This window comes from Alligator mississippiensis, chromosome 3 (assembly GCF_030867095.1).
Source record: "Alligator mississippiensis isolate rAllMis1 chromosome 3, rAllMis1, whole genome shotgun sequence".
NCBI lineage: Eukaryota > Metazoa > Chordata > Crocodylia > Alligatoridae > Alligator > Alligator mississippiensis.
Genome location: NC_081826.1, coordinates 224590655 through 224603688, shown reverse-complemented (window position 1 = coordinate 224603688; position 13034 = coordinate 224590655). Strand labels below are relative to the sequence as shown.

General features: G+C 42.7%; 1 protein-coding gene across 3 annotated transcripts in view; it reads left to right on the top strand.

The window, feature by feature from the left end:
- Positions 1–13034, top strand: part of COMMD10 (COMM domain containing 10) — a 212493-nt gene that overhangs the window by 188099 nt on the left and 11360 nt on the right. The gene's annotated exons all lie outside the window — the stretch shown is intronic.

The following is a 13034-nucleotide window of genomic DNA, read 5'->3' as shown; positions in this document are numbered from 1 at the left end:
CAGAAAAATAATTGAGTAATTTATCTGTTTTAAAGAACTCAAAGACCACAACCATGGATTTCTATTTGTAATCTCTGGGTTTATCTGGTGAATCCTTTTAGTAAACTTAACATTATGTGGCTTCCCACAGCACCCTTGAAAGGATTTCAAGGCACCCCAAGATGCCATGGCACTTTGAGAATCACTGTCTATACAGAATCCAGTTAATTCCAGGTATTTGCCTGTACAAAGATAGGACGGTAGAGTTAGAGTTGAAGTCTGCATAAGGTTTCTCTACTTATTAGGCCAACATAATATCTGTAAGCAACCCCATAGTCATTTAGCACCCTTCAAATGAAGATTCCTCCTTATCCTGGGTAGATCTCCAGCAGCCAGCCCAGCACTTGCAATTTGTCTTTAAACTTCCTGTTTACAGGGGGCAAAAATAAACCACATAGTTCAAAGCATCCATAAGGATGGCTATATTCAAGTATGGTTGTCAAACAGAATAGCTAGTTTTACATGATCAACATTTCATATCCCTACTGCCATTTGGAAAATTACATTTCAGATACCACAGTGTATAATTCAAACTTGTAAACAAAACATACTGATTGATATTGCTTTGGTTGCAGTATTCAGAAATGTGAATATAATTGACTTCAAATATTGGCACCAAGTAAAAGAAACAATATATATTCAATAAAAAGGAAAAGGTACAGCCTTAGGCCTCTGAGAGATGTTCAGTTTCAAAAGCCACAGCATCTAAGCTGTGATCCCAACAGTCATACCTCCTGTCTTATCATGTGTGTATGGTAGGATGCATGATTTTGGGATCAGAGAATAGATTTCTATCCTGTCTTACTTGTCAGTGCAAGAGGAACTTGGGATTCCTCTGCATCAGCAAGTTAAAACCCAGCTGCTGGCAGTCAGCTGATTGTCAAAATCCCAGATACCGCAGCCTGATCCCAGGATCCTCATGCACCCAGACCTTTAAAATCCCATGTGCCACCCAGCTCAGTGGGACATGGGGTTTCAACTCTGCCCCAGGCATGGGGACTCTGGGTTCGAGCTGCTGAGACAGCTGTGTCCCAGACCCTAGAGGTGCTCCATGTTGGATCCTGACTCTCACCTAAAGGGCCCTTTACACATACAGGTAAAGGCGCAATGGGATCTAATATGTGATCCACCTAAGCGCCACCTCTGCAGGAGGCGTGATTGTGGGATTGTGCATTAGATTCCATCGCACCTTATCGCTGGTGCAGGGAGAGCTACAACAAGGCTTCAGGGCTTGTAGTGGTGCAGCACCAGGAATGTAGGAGAATGCTGCTGCTGTTGCAAGCCTTGTGTGGTGTGGGGGCTTGCTGTGGCAGCAGGATTCTTCCCCGTACACCTGCTGTCAGCCCCACAGCTGATGATGTTACCCCTGCTTGAGCTCTGTGAAGCTGACACAGCTCACAGGGGAGGCAGTGCTCTCCCCACTGTGAACCCTGTAGCTGATGAAACTCACAGCAGAGGTAGCACTGGAAGCACTCAACTGATGGGGCTCCCAGCTATGGGGGGGGGGAGGGAGAGGAGGCACCTGGGCACATGTTCAATTAATTTTGAGATTAGAAAAAGCTACAAAGTTATTACACATTTTTTATGGAATAATTTTATAGCTTTTTACTTGTTTTATCATGCCATTAATTAGTATAATTAGCTGGGTCACAACTTAAGGCATGATTAACTGGTTAATCATGCCTTGCATCTAATGTATAGGGCAGGTCTTAGTGTTGGATCTATCATGACCCAGCCCCAACTGGCCACACATCCAATTTAGCGTATGATACAAACAAGCCACAAAGTTGTTACACATTATATGTAGAGTAACTTTGTGGCTCGTTATTGTATTATTATGCCTTAAACTGACTTTAACACAGGGGTGGGCAATTATTTCTGCTGGAGGGCCACATAATGAGTTTTGGTGAGCTGTTAAGGGGCATGCACACAAAATCTTTCAGAATGTATCATGTTAACAAATTATAGATTTTAAAAAGGATATACTAAAAATCAAAAATCTGCTATAATCTATTTTAATTTTATTTCAAAAATGTTTTGTCCTTATTTATGTGGGGGTTTTTTGAGTAATGTATATAGAGGTGATTGCATAATGGCTCAAAATAAAAAGTATTATTTTGTATATTGTGCATGTGTGTGTATGGCAAGTGTAGTATGGGAGGCTGCCCATGCACTAGTCCCCGGAGTCCGCCAAGGGCGGGAGGGAATGAAGAGGGGGCTGGGGTCATGTGCAGCAGAGCTCCCCTGGGTGTTGCAGGTGCAGTCCAACACCCCCCCCCCCAATCTGACCCACGGCTGCCTCTGTGGTGCTTTACATGGGTCTGAGCCCTGCCTGGAGCAGCCTGCACCACGCTCACACCTGGCCCTGGCCCTGGCGCAGCTGCAGCCACCCAGGTACTGCATGGCTTTCCACCACCTCTAGTGGTTCTTCTTCCTACCCCTGCTACACCACTCCAGGTAACAGATAATGCTGGGAAGTGGCAGAGGCTGTGGGGACAGGCACTGGGCACCACATGCTCAGTCAGGCAAGGGGTAGGTGCAACCAGGTGGCTCCTGCCTCCGTGCATGGGGCTCTGTCTCCAGCTCCTGGTTGCCTTCCACCTCATTCTACCTGCCCAGTGCAATGAGCAGCCACTTGCAGGAGGCTGAATGTGTGGAAGGCAGCTGGGAGCTGGAGCTAAAGCCCCATGCACTGGGGAAGAAGCCTCCTGGCTGCAGCTTCCCCTCTACCTGGCTTGGCACGTGGTGCCTAGCACACATCCTTATGGCTGCTGCTTCTGCTTCCTATTGCTACCTGCTGCCCAGAGTGGTGCACCAGGGGCAGGAGGAGGAGGAGCTGCTGGAGAAGCGGGGAGCTGAGCACTACCCAGGCAGCTACAGCTGAAGTGGCAGCAGCCCCTCTGGGAAGCTTTGCACACTGGCTGGAGCTGGGGCTGTTGCGGGGCACAGCTAGCAGTGTGGCATGGGCTGCCCCAGGCCGGGTCTAATAAATTGGTGGGCTCCAGTCTGTGGGCCGAATCCACTCACCTAGTGGCCCGGATCTGGCCTGCAGGCTATATTTACCCACTCCTGCTTTAACTTGTGGTTGGGTTTCTATTTTAAGTTAAATTAACCTGTTAATTGTTTCTTAAATGTAACCTATAGCAAGGGCCTTTGATTCAGAAAGGTAGATTACTTGGTTATATTAGCACTCTGGGTCTACACACTGAGTTAAACTTATTTTTGCTTGCTCGCACTTTCTCTCAGATCAGGCTCTTCTATAGCAAATAGGTATAGTTTGATGAATGAACTGACAAATTACAGTGTAATTCTAAAACTCATTGAAATAGTACAATATCTAGAGAGAATACAAGCTTTTTTTTTTGCTTCTAAGCTGCATGAAAAGATGTCAAAACTTTCATACCTTTAAAGCAAAAATAACGAAAGAATAAGAATTTTATCAAGCTTTAATCTAAAGGATAATACCTGTAGTCATTAGAAAGTGTTAAAATTTAGGGACTGAAATCTTAGGTAGTATTGCTCTATAGTTTGGTGAAGAAATATTTTTGTCCGATCTTGTCTGTGTATCCTTGGTCAGTGTTTTGAGTTACTGATTCTGGTCTTAGTTCATCTTAAAATTAACCTTCCTCAGTCTCTTCTTCTGCCTAGCAATCCAGTCAGTTTTCCAGATTGGATTTTGCAGGATCATCATCATCATAAAGTGATCTCCCAAGATATGAACCTTGCATATCTCAGTTGAGAAACATTGAATTCAAAGTGCCTTCCTGCTTTTGTATTAATCTGTATCCCTTAAGTGGTGTCATAAAAGGTGGTGTTTGATTTTTAGGATTAAATAAATCTCTTGTGTAGGGTGGTAGGCAATTTATTTTGAACCACATTCTGATGTCGGTGTTTCCCTTGATCAAAGAGATAGCAAATATGCAGGGTCTTGCAAGGTTGTTTCTTTAAGAAGCGAGGTTGATTGTACAAGTCACGCATTTCTTTACTGTGATACTGTTTGTTTATGAAGAATGTACCCTGAGTCATCCCTGAACACAGCAGGAACAAATGGGAAATGTTTTTCTTTGTGCAGACATCCAGACCTATCTTTGTAGCTTGTTCTGCACCCCAAAGAGCTCTGTTTCTACCCCAACTTGAGTCTCACACACTGCTGGTCACAGTTCTCACTCTGCTGGCTTTCTGGATGCTTTCTGCTTCTGACACCCCCACATAATAGAGGCATCAACTTCAACAAGATCTGTAATTGCTCAGAGATCAGACATGCCTACTAACAGCTGTTAACACCTTCCTGCACAACAGCTCTGCCCATCATCCAGAGAAAGTCCAAAATGATGATACTATGGGCCCCTCTACACGTTATATTTATTGCACAGTTACTTTGTTAATTGCGTAATAAACTTAGACTGGTTGCATGTGCAAATTGACTATTGCACCTTAATAGTCAATTAAGGTCCAAGCAGCTATATGAAGTTATTGCTCTGAAATGTGTAATAAACTTTATATCTGGTTTCTATCCAGCTTTAATTTGCACATGTAGGCAGACCTGCCTCTGGGAGATTGCAAGCAATGCAGTCTCCCACTCACAAGGGTATGGGGTGCTCCAGGCAGTGGCTGAAGAAATAGCAGCTGCTGTGATCTCCTAGCCATTGCTGTCTCCCAGCTGTGGTGTGCTCCATACCCCTCTCTGCAGCTGGGAGACTGCAGCAGTGCTCCACAGTTGCAGGGGCTGAGTTCTGCAGCTGATGGAGCTCTCTGCACCCCTGCTGCACCCCATGTGTAGCCAGACTGAGGATCCCACACCTGGGGATACTCTTGGTCTGGGATGTGGCCCACTCTGTCCCAACTGCATGTGATTCCTGTGGCTGGGAACCCCATTAGGAAAACCGGGTCTTCGGGCCTTGAGAACCTGCTTCTTACCAATGCAGGGGGAGCCCAGGATGTAGCTCCCTCTACAGCAGCAGTAAGGCACAATTGGATCTAATGCATGATCCCACAGTCATGCCTCTTGCCATGCACAAGTGGCCCAGCAGGAGGCACAGTTGAGTGGATCATACAGATCCAATTGCGCCTTTATCTGCACATGCAGAGTGGGACCTATGAATGACCTGTTTCAGTAAGAATGAAAAAAAAAATTACAAATTTTACAAGCTCAGCTATTTGCATAATGTCTTTCTGTTCAGATATTTTCCCATCGCCTACCCAAATCAGTTTTATTTATATTTACATTTCCTTAGGTCTTTTTTCCCCCTGCCTGATTTCCTTTCAGCCAAAATCTTTCAGTTGGCCTGTGACAAGTGTCTGTTGTTTCTATGAAAATCATGACTGACACAAGAGAAGGAAACCAAGCTCAGGGAGGAAGTTTATGCTGAAGTTGCCCTGCACAGATCATCAGGATGAAAGGGAAGTACAAGCTGATTCTTTTGAGTTACCAATCACAGGCCAGGTTTTTCTAGGATTGAACACTCGGAGTCAACCATGAGAAACTTTTCTACTATAGATAAAGCTTACCCTTCTGCAGTTGTTATCAATCACTTGCTTTAGCATTCTAAGCTTCCTTTACATTAGAAACACAGGTGTTTTTCTAAAAGTGAAGAGGACAAAATTCTGGTTCAGAATAAATCAAATGAATAATCTCCCAATGAGTGCATGGGAGTAGGTGTCATCCTGCAGGCCTCGCTTCACTGCCAATCTTTGTTTTTCTGAAAGTGAAGAAAGCTTTTATGCTGTAAACAAATATATTGCTTTGTTATTTTTTTAAGCCAAATATACTCAAATATTACCACCACAAAAGCTGTAAACTTCCTCCTTTCATCTAAGACTGCTGTATTTTAATAGCATGTTCTGAAGTTCCATTTATTTGAATGGTTATCCCATCTAAAACGGCTGCTAGAACAGTTGTGCTAGAAATGGACCCAGACCACTGTCTTCAAGTCAGAGCCAAATTTTTTTTCTATGAAATGTTTTATCAGACAATTATTTTGACTTCACAGATGGGCATCCACAAGGTTTGAAAAAAGATCTGAGGTTCCTCAGTTCAGTAGGCTTCAGAAGTGGGAAGGAGCTCATATCCAATTTGTACACAGTAACAGTGAAACAATTTGTAAAACTTGTTTAACCATCTCAGCTGCAAGCCAACTTTGCATAGGAGTTCTGTGTAAGATTTCCTAGGGGCTTAATTCTTATTGTCTCTTTCTTAAGAAGGAAGTTTTGGCCCCCAGCTCTATCAGTGTTTTTTGGTTCCTGAGGAATGAATCTCTAGGCTTTTGTTTTCCAGGACACTTCTGTAAGCTGCAATATTTGGCATACCATAATTATAATAGCTTAAGCTGCTATGAATTTTCAGGTCCTGGATATTAGGTTAAATTCACTCTAGCGTTTATGCTGTTTAGACCCTGAGAGAGACTCCAAGAACAGAAAATTAACTGGAACGAGGTGACAGAAAACTGTGGAGCCATGCATACCTTTTCATGTGGCAAGCTTATACACCAAAAAATGCTATTTTAGGTTAACCAAAAATATTCACAAATTTGGGTTAAAGTCAGCAAAGAATTTAGTTCCAAAAAGTGGGGATTATGGAAGGCGGGGGGAGGGGAGGGTGTTCTGCTCCTTTCTTGGCTGGAACAGGAGAGCCTAATAAATGACACACTGGATGCATCTATGCTAGCTGTTTACTATGGAGCTGCCTAATTAGCTCTGCAGTAAAATCTCAGCTTCTACACAAGTGGCCCTATTAGGCCGCAGTAAGCAAATTAACTCTGCCATAGGTTAGTACTTGTAAACACAAGTACTATCCTACGGCACCGTTCTTTAGCGCATAGCAACGTACGTGTAAATGCTGACAGGGCTGGCTGGAGCATGAGGGTACTTCATTGTGGGGTCTACCTGCCAACTAGCCCCATACTGGAGCACCCTCACGCCCCATTCAGCCTCCCTGCAACACATTGAATTGGGCTGGAGCAGCCCTGGGTTGGCAGGCTGGCTCCACGGGTCTCCTGCCAGCTAAGTTTATTCTGACCTAGCTCAACGTGCTGCAGTTCCAGGCACACATGAACATGTGGCACCCGGGAGCATTAAACTCTGGTGCAGTATACACCAGGTTTATTGTGTCACATTAATTTAATGTGTAGACATGCCCACTGTCTCCATGGAAGTGGGGCAGGATCAAAGCAGTCTGGGATGCTGGCTGACAGTATCGTGGCTTCTCTCAGAAAGCGAAGTTATACAGATGTTCACTTTCCCAGGAGAAACTCTCCTGGGAGTGATTTAACCATGGTTGTTCTCAGGATATTTTTCTTCTAGAATGGCCATTTTTGCGCTCAGAGAAAAATCCTGAACATCTATACACTCGTGGTTCCTCTTGGGAGAGCAGCAGCTGGCTAAGGAGAAACTGAATGTCTGTACATGGTTTTAGTTTGAACACAGATATGACTATTGGATGTCTTATTTTGGAGAATTCCTTTGGCAGGAAGATGCCTAAGGAACTGGAAGCATAAGAATTGCCATTAACTGGGTCAGACCATAGGTCCATCCTATGTCACACAATGGCAGAGCATGGATGCTGAAAGGGAGTCAACTGGCTGTGACCATGTTTTTTTTCCTTGTTCTTCTCTCACTTGCAGTCTTCAGCATTTAAGGCCTATAACAGTGGTTTCCAAACTGGGTTGCGACCCCAAATAGGGACACAACATTAGTGGATGGACTTGTGATGCAGCACTCTCCCCTACTCCAGGTCCAGCCCACTGGGCTGCAAAGGCCCGGGGGAAGGACAGCAGGGTGGGGAGCCCCAAGCTCACAGTGGGCAGCCCATATCCTCCCCCCACAAACAAGCTCCACTTGGGCCATGCTGCCTGCACAGGAGAAAAAGGTGGTGGGGGGGAGAGCTCCACACTCCAGCCTCAGCAGCTGCTGTTTCTTGCAGGCAGCAACTGGGGCCCAGGTGCTGCTGGGGTAGAGGGGCATGGGGCTGTGGGCCCTGGCCCTGGAGCATCTGGGGAGAGTAGGGGGCTGTGGGTCAGGAGTGTGGAGTACCTGGAGGGGTTTGGGGGCTGTGAATTGCGAGTGAGGGGTCATGCTGAGGAAATGAGGTCATGTTGAGGAAAAGTTTGGGAAGCACTGGTGTAGGAAGTTTAGATTCAGAGGCTCTATCCCCAACTCCTATGCTCAACAGCTACTGATGCCCCTTTTCTCCAAGAATTTGTCCAGTCCCTTTTTGTATGCAGCTAAATTGTCAGCTTCCACAACATCTAGTGGTAATGAGTTCCATACTTTAATTGCACAATGGGAGAGAAAACTCCCTTTTGTTTTAAACGTACTACCTACTAGTTTAATTTTGTGACCCAAAGGGCGTTTTTACACATGTTCCAGGACTGGGGGTGGGGGGGGGGGTGGTGAGGGGAGGTCACTTTAATTAGAACATTAGGTCGCTATTAAGTCTGGACAGAGGGCTCTTATAATAATGTTTGTTATTGTCTGTGTTTGGCCACAGCTGCAGTTTGGGTTTTCATCTATGAAGGTTGGCTGCACAGCAACCTTGACTGGTTGGGGACCAGTTCAGGAGGGCATTCTCCGAGAGCCGCTCTAATTAAAGTGTCCACAGTATCTCACATATCACTGTCCCCGTGCTTCAAAATGGTGGCGGGGCGCTTTAACTTAATCTCATCAAATTGTGGCAGGGGCACCATAATTTAAGTTCACCACCATTTTGAAGTGCAGGGACACTAATATATGAGACACGGAGGCTACTGGAGTGCAGTAATTAACATGCTCCAGCAGACTCAATTAATCAGATCTGCTCCGCACTGTAATGACAGTGTCAGAGCAGTCTCCCTGCTTATCTGCAGGCACCCCTAGTTCTTGTATGGTGACAGAGAGTAAATAAATCCCTATTTACTTTGTTTGCCATGTAGTATTTTGTAAACCCTTATTATGTATTGTCACCCCTTCCCGTGTGTCTTTTTTTCTAAACTGAATAGGTCACTTCAGTCTCCCCATATGGAAGTCCCTTCATACCACTAATCACCCTCGTTGCCCTTCTCTGGACCTTCTCTAGTTCTTCTATATCTTTTTTGAGGTGTGGGGACCAGAAGGCACTTTTAAAGCTCCTCTTTTCTGCATTTACATGCAAAATATACATTAAACATCACGTGCAACTTTGAGAAACTTTGGGCCCCTCTACACATGCAGGTAAAGGCGGCACCATAGGATCTAATGCACAATCCACACAATCGTGCCTCCTGCCATGCCACATGTGAATCAGATCCTATCATGCCTTGTTGCCAGTGCAGAGGAAGTCCAATCCTGGGCTACCCCTGTACCAGCAAGAAGCAAGTTCCTGTGTCTGGGAACCCCCTCAGCTGATGGGTCTTCCAGCCATAGGGGCACAGCCTACACATGCAAATTAAAGTTGGATAGAAACCAGCTATCGCATTATTACACAGTTTCCAGCAATAACTTTATAGTTGGTTGGACCTTTTTAAGGCACCATAGTTAAATTGAATGTGTAGCCACCCTAAATTTAATTGTGCAGTTAACCAGGTAATTGAGTAATGGATATAACATGTAGAGGGGGCCTTTGCTTCAGAAATATAAGTGAAATGTTGAGTTTTTTCATTGTTTTTATTTTAAAGGAAACTGACTTCAGATTACTATAGCTAACATGCTCACATTGTAACTAAACTTTAATTTAAACACTCATTTAAGTGTGCATATGGTCTTCCTTGATTTTTGAAGATTGCTCTTGCAGTACATAATGGAAACAGCTTAAATATAAAGCTAGATTTATAATGGTCTTTATTTCTTGCATTGAGAATTGTGAATAATTCTACTGATGAATAAAAAAAGTTCAGAAATAAAATAATTTCTGCTGATGAATAAACTGTCTTAGTGACTGAAGTAGAAAAATCCTGACTAAGGAAAGAGAAAATAGATTTTTATATACTTATTTTTTCAGTCTACGCAGTGTGTGAGCAATATGGAGTGATTAAGTTGTGAATGCCTTGCTAGGGTTTCTTTTACTGCACCTGGTAACAATACATTTTGGTACGACGAGGAATACATCTTTAAATTACTGATGAGTTTCATTCTTCAAAGGACTTAATACAGTAATGGGAATAAGCTATAATTTGCAAAATAAGGTAACAGTGCATGAAAATTGTTGCTTTAAAACTCATGTTCCGTAGGCTGATCAAGGAACTTTTAGTAAATGTTGTATTAGGAAGGGGTTGTAGTCTCTACATCACATTTGCCCATTTTGTTGCACATGCTTGTGCTTGTTTATTACATTTTGCAAGAACTTTCGTTGTACCATGCCTTCAAGCAGCAGGTGTTGCATAGTCTGAAGCTCTGTGCTACACTCACAGGTGGTTGAACCAATGTTATAACCCCACTTCCTTCATTAGTTCCTTGGTATCCCAATTTAAGTACATAGGTGGTTGAGACATCGCCACCTTTGCCATGGTTCATCAGCCCCTGGTGGTAAAGACTCAGCCACTGAAAAGTCTATTTTTCACAGTCAGGTATTTTTTTTTAGCCTCTCATTCCACATCTGTAGTTGTGTAGCCTTAGGTGTGGCATCAAAAGGTTGGTTGCTGTTGAGGAAGCTCCTGCATGACTTTAGACATTTGTGTGCTGCAGAATGGTTGTACAGCGAGTGTCTCACGTGTTCAGTTTATCTTGATCTTTCTATCCTGCTTGCCCCTGATCGCCTGATGTCAGGCAGAGTGATGCCAGCCAACAGATATACAATGTTTAGGCTGGCAGGCTTCAGACATCCTGTGATGCATTGGCAGCTATCATGCAGAATTGGTTAAAGTGCTTAACATGTACAGATCTCTCCCATAAAGGACATGCATACTCAGCATAGGAGAAGCTGACAGCCAGAGCAGTGGTTTGGATAATTGAGGGGCTAGCTCCCCATTTTGAGTTGCTGAGCTTATATAGCATGTTGTTATGAGTGCTCACCTGTGCTTTTGTCTTCATGATGTATCTTTTGTATGATAGGATTCAATCAAGGGTGACTCCAAAGTAAACTGGATTTGGACAGTAGGATAGTAGGGTCCCAGACCATGTAATGTCAGTTGGCCTCATGGGGTAGTAGTGATTATTAAAGACATTTTTTCTTATATATAATTATATCTGGCAACCACAACTAAGCTTTTCTCTATGGGGCCTTAAAATCTGTACACTTACACACTTCATTTTGCAGCTAATGACTGCTGTGTTGTGATTGTTGGTGTGCACTGTTCAAAATGAGGGGAAAGAAGATAATCCTTGACTACTCGCAAGAAGTTTCGTTAGACTTTTTTTCTAGCCATTGGTGAAGGAAGGGCAGCAAGATGCTTGACCTGTGAAAATTGTGTCAATTCACAATATCTAGGGATTAATTTGGCAGAGCAGGCCATTTGTTCATTGTTAGATGTATTTTTACAAAAACAAATCACATAAGTCTGCTTTTGCATAGGCACAGCAATGCTGCAACTTTTAATTTCTGCATCTTCTAGGGCTCTAGGCTATGTTTTCACTGTCAAAAAGGGATAGCTAACTTAATATAGCTATCTCTGTATAAATTCTTAGTGAAGACAAAGCACTTTTATTGTAATATAATTGATCAAGGCCAGTCATCTACTCCCCATATCATTTTTAAAGGCTCAGAGCCATATATATTCAAACACACTTGTTTTCTGAAAAGTGTCAGAGAAGCATAGAGGTCAACCCAAGAAATTCTTATGGAGCAATTACTAATAATGTATTGCAGAGAATATGAGAGGCAGGATCTAATGCATCTGATTCTGGCCTTTCTTAAAGACTACAATAAATTCTACTTTAAGTAGGGATTTGTCTGAATGGGAGCATACCTTAAAAATATAGAAACATTACATGCTTACAAACTACACCTAAAATAGATATGGTTATTTTTTATAAGAAAAATCTCTTAATTTCACATTTGAGGTTCTCTTTTATAGTAGTCACATATTAGGACCTAAAAAGTCTGGGTACAACATTAATATATGTGACTTGGCCAGTAAGACATGGATTTTCTATGACAATCATCATTCACTTTTACAAGAAGATGTAAGATTGGGAAAAGGAAGAGGAGTAAAGGTCAAATTTTGTAATGATGTGTCAGGTGGTATAATTTAGAACATCTTACATCCAACTGATCTCCCTTATGCTCAGCTGATTCCTTTTGACTTAGGTAATACCCATGTATTGATGCATGAATGGAGACTTAATTGATATGACTTAGACTACGAAAGAGGTGAAAGCAGGAGTTAGTTTCCCTTAGCATACTTTGTTTTGAACCCTCAGCTTTCCTTGCTGTCACAGTTCTTTTCTCTGAGTCTTCAGGATCAGTGTAGAATCGCCTTCAACTCATTTAGACTCAGTGGACTGTAAGATGCACGATAAGATGCAAGGCAAAGGGATATAGTAAAAATCTGTATTGATATAAGCATATGTTGAAAGGGTATCTAGGTTCCTAAATGCTAGTTTAAGTACTTTAAAATGCATCTGAATTTGACTCTAAATATCCCCATTTATTTATCTGCACTCAGTACATTAGATATTTGAATAGGTTTTTATTGGAATATGGTAGAACTTGAAAGGTGACAGAAAAGTTAATATATTAAGCATATATAATTTTGAACTGGCTTAAGACCACATTAAAAATAAGGAGTATGAGGAGTATATTGAATTTGTGTTGGCTCTATTTAATTGCTATTAGCAAATTACAACTGAATAAACTGAATGTTCCACATGAATTAAAAATTATATAGCATCCCTGTCATCAGTGGACACTTATAAATACAAGCCAACCTGTCCCTCCATCTGTTTGCTTTGAAGAAATTGGCATTAATTTACCAAGTTAGTGCATCTCTTTGAAAAAGTAGTTGTAGCTTTGCAATTTCTCTCTCTGTGTCTTTCTCTTTCTTTCTATATCTTGCTGATCCATGCAGCATGTTCTTCATTGGCTGTGTTTGGTGTTATTAGGTCACTAT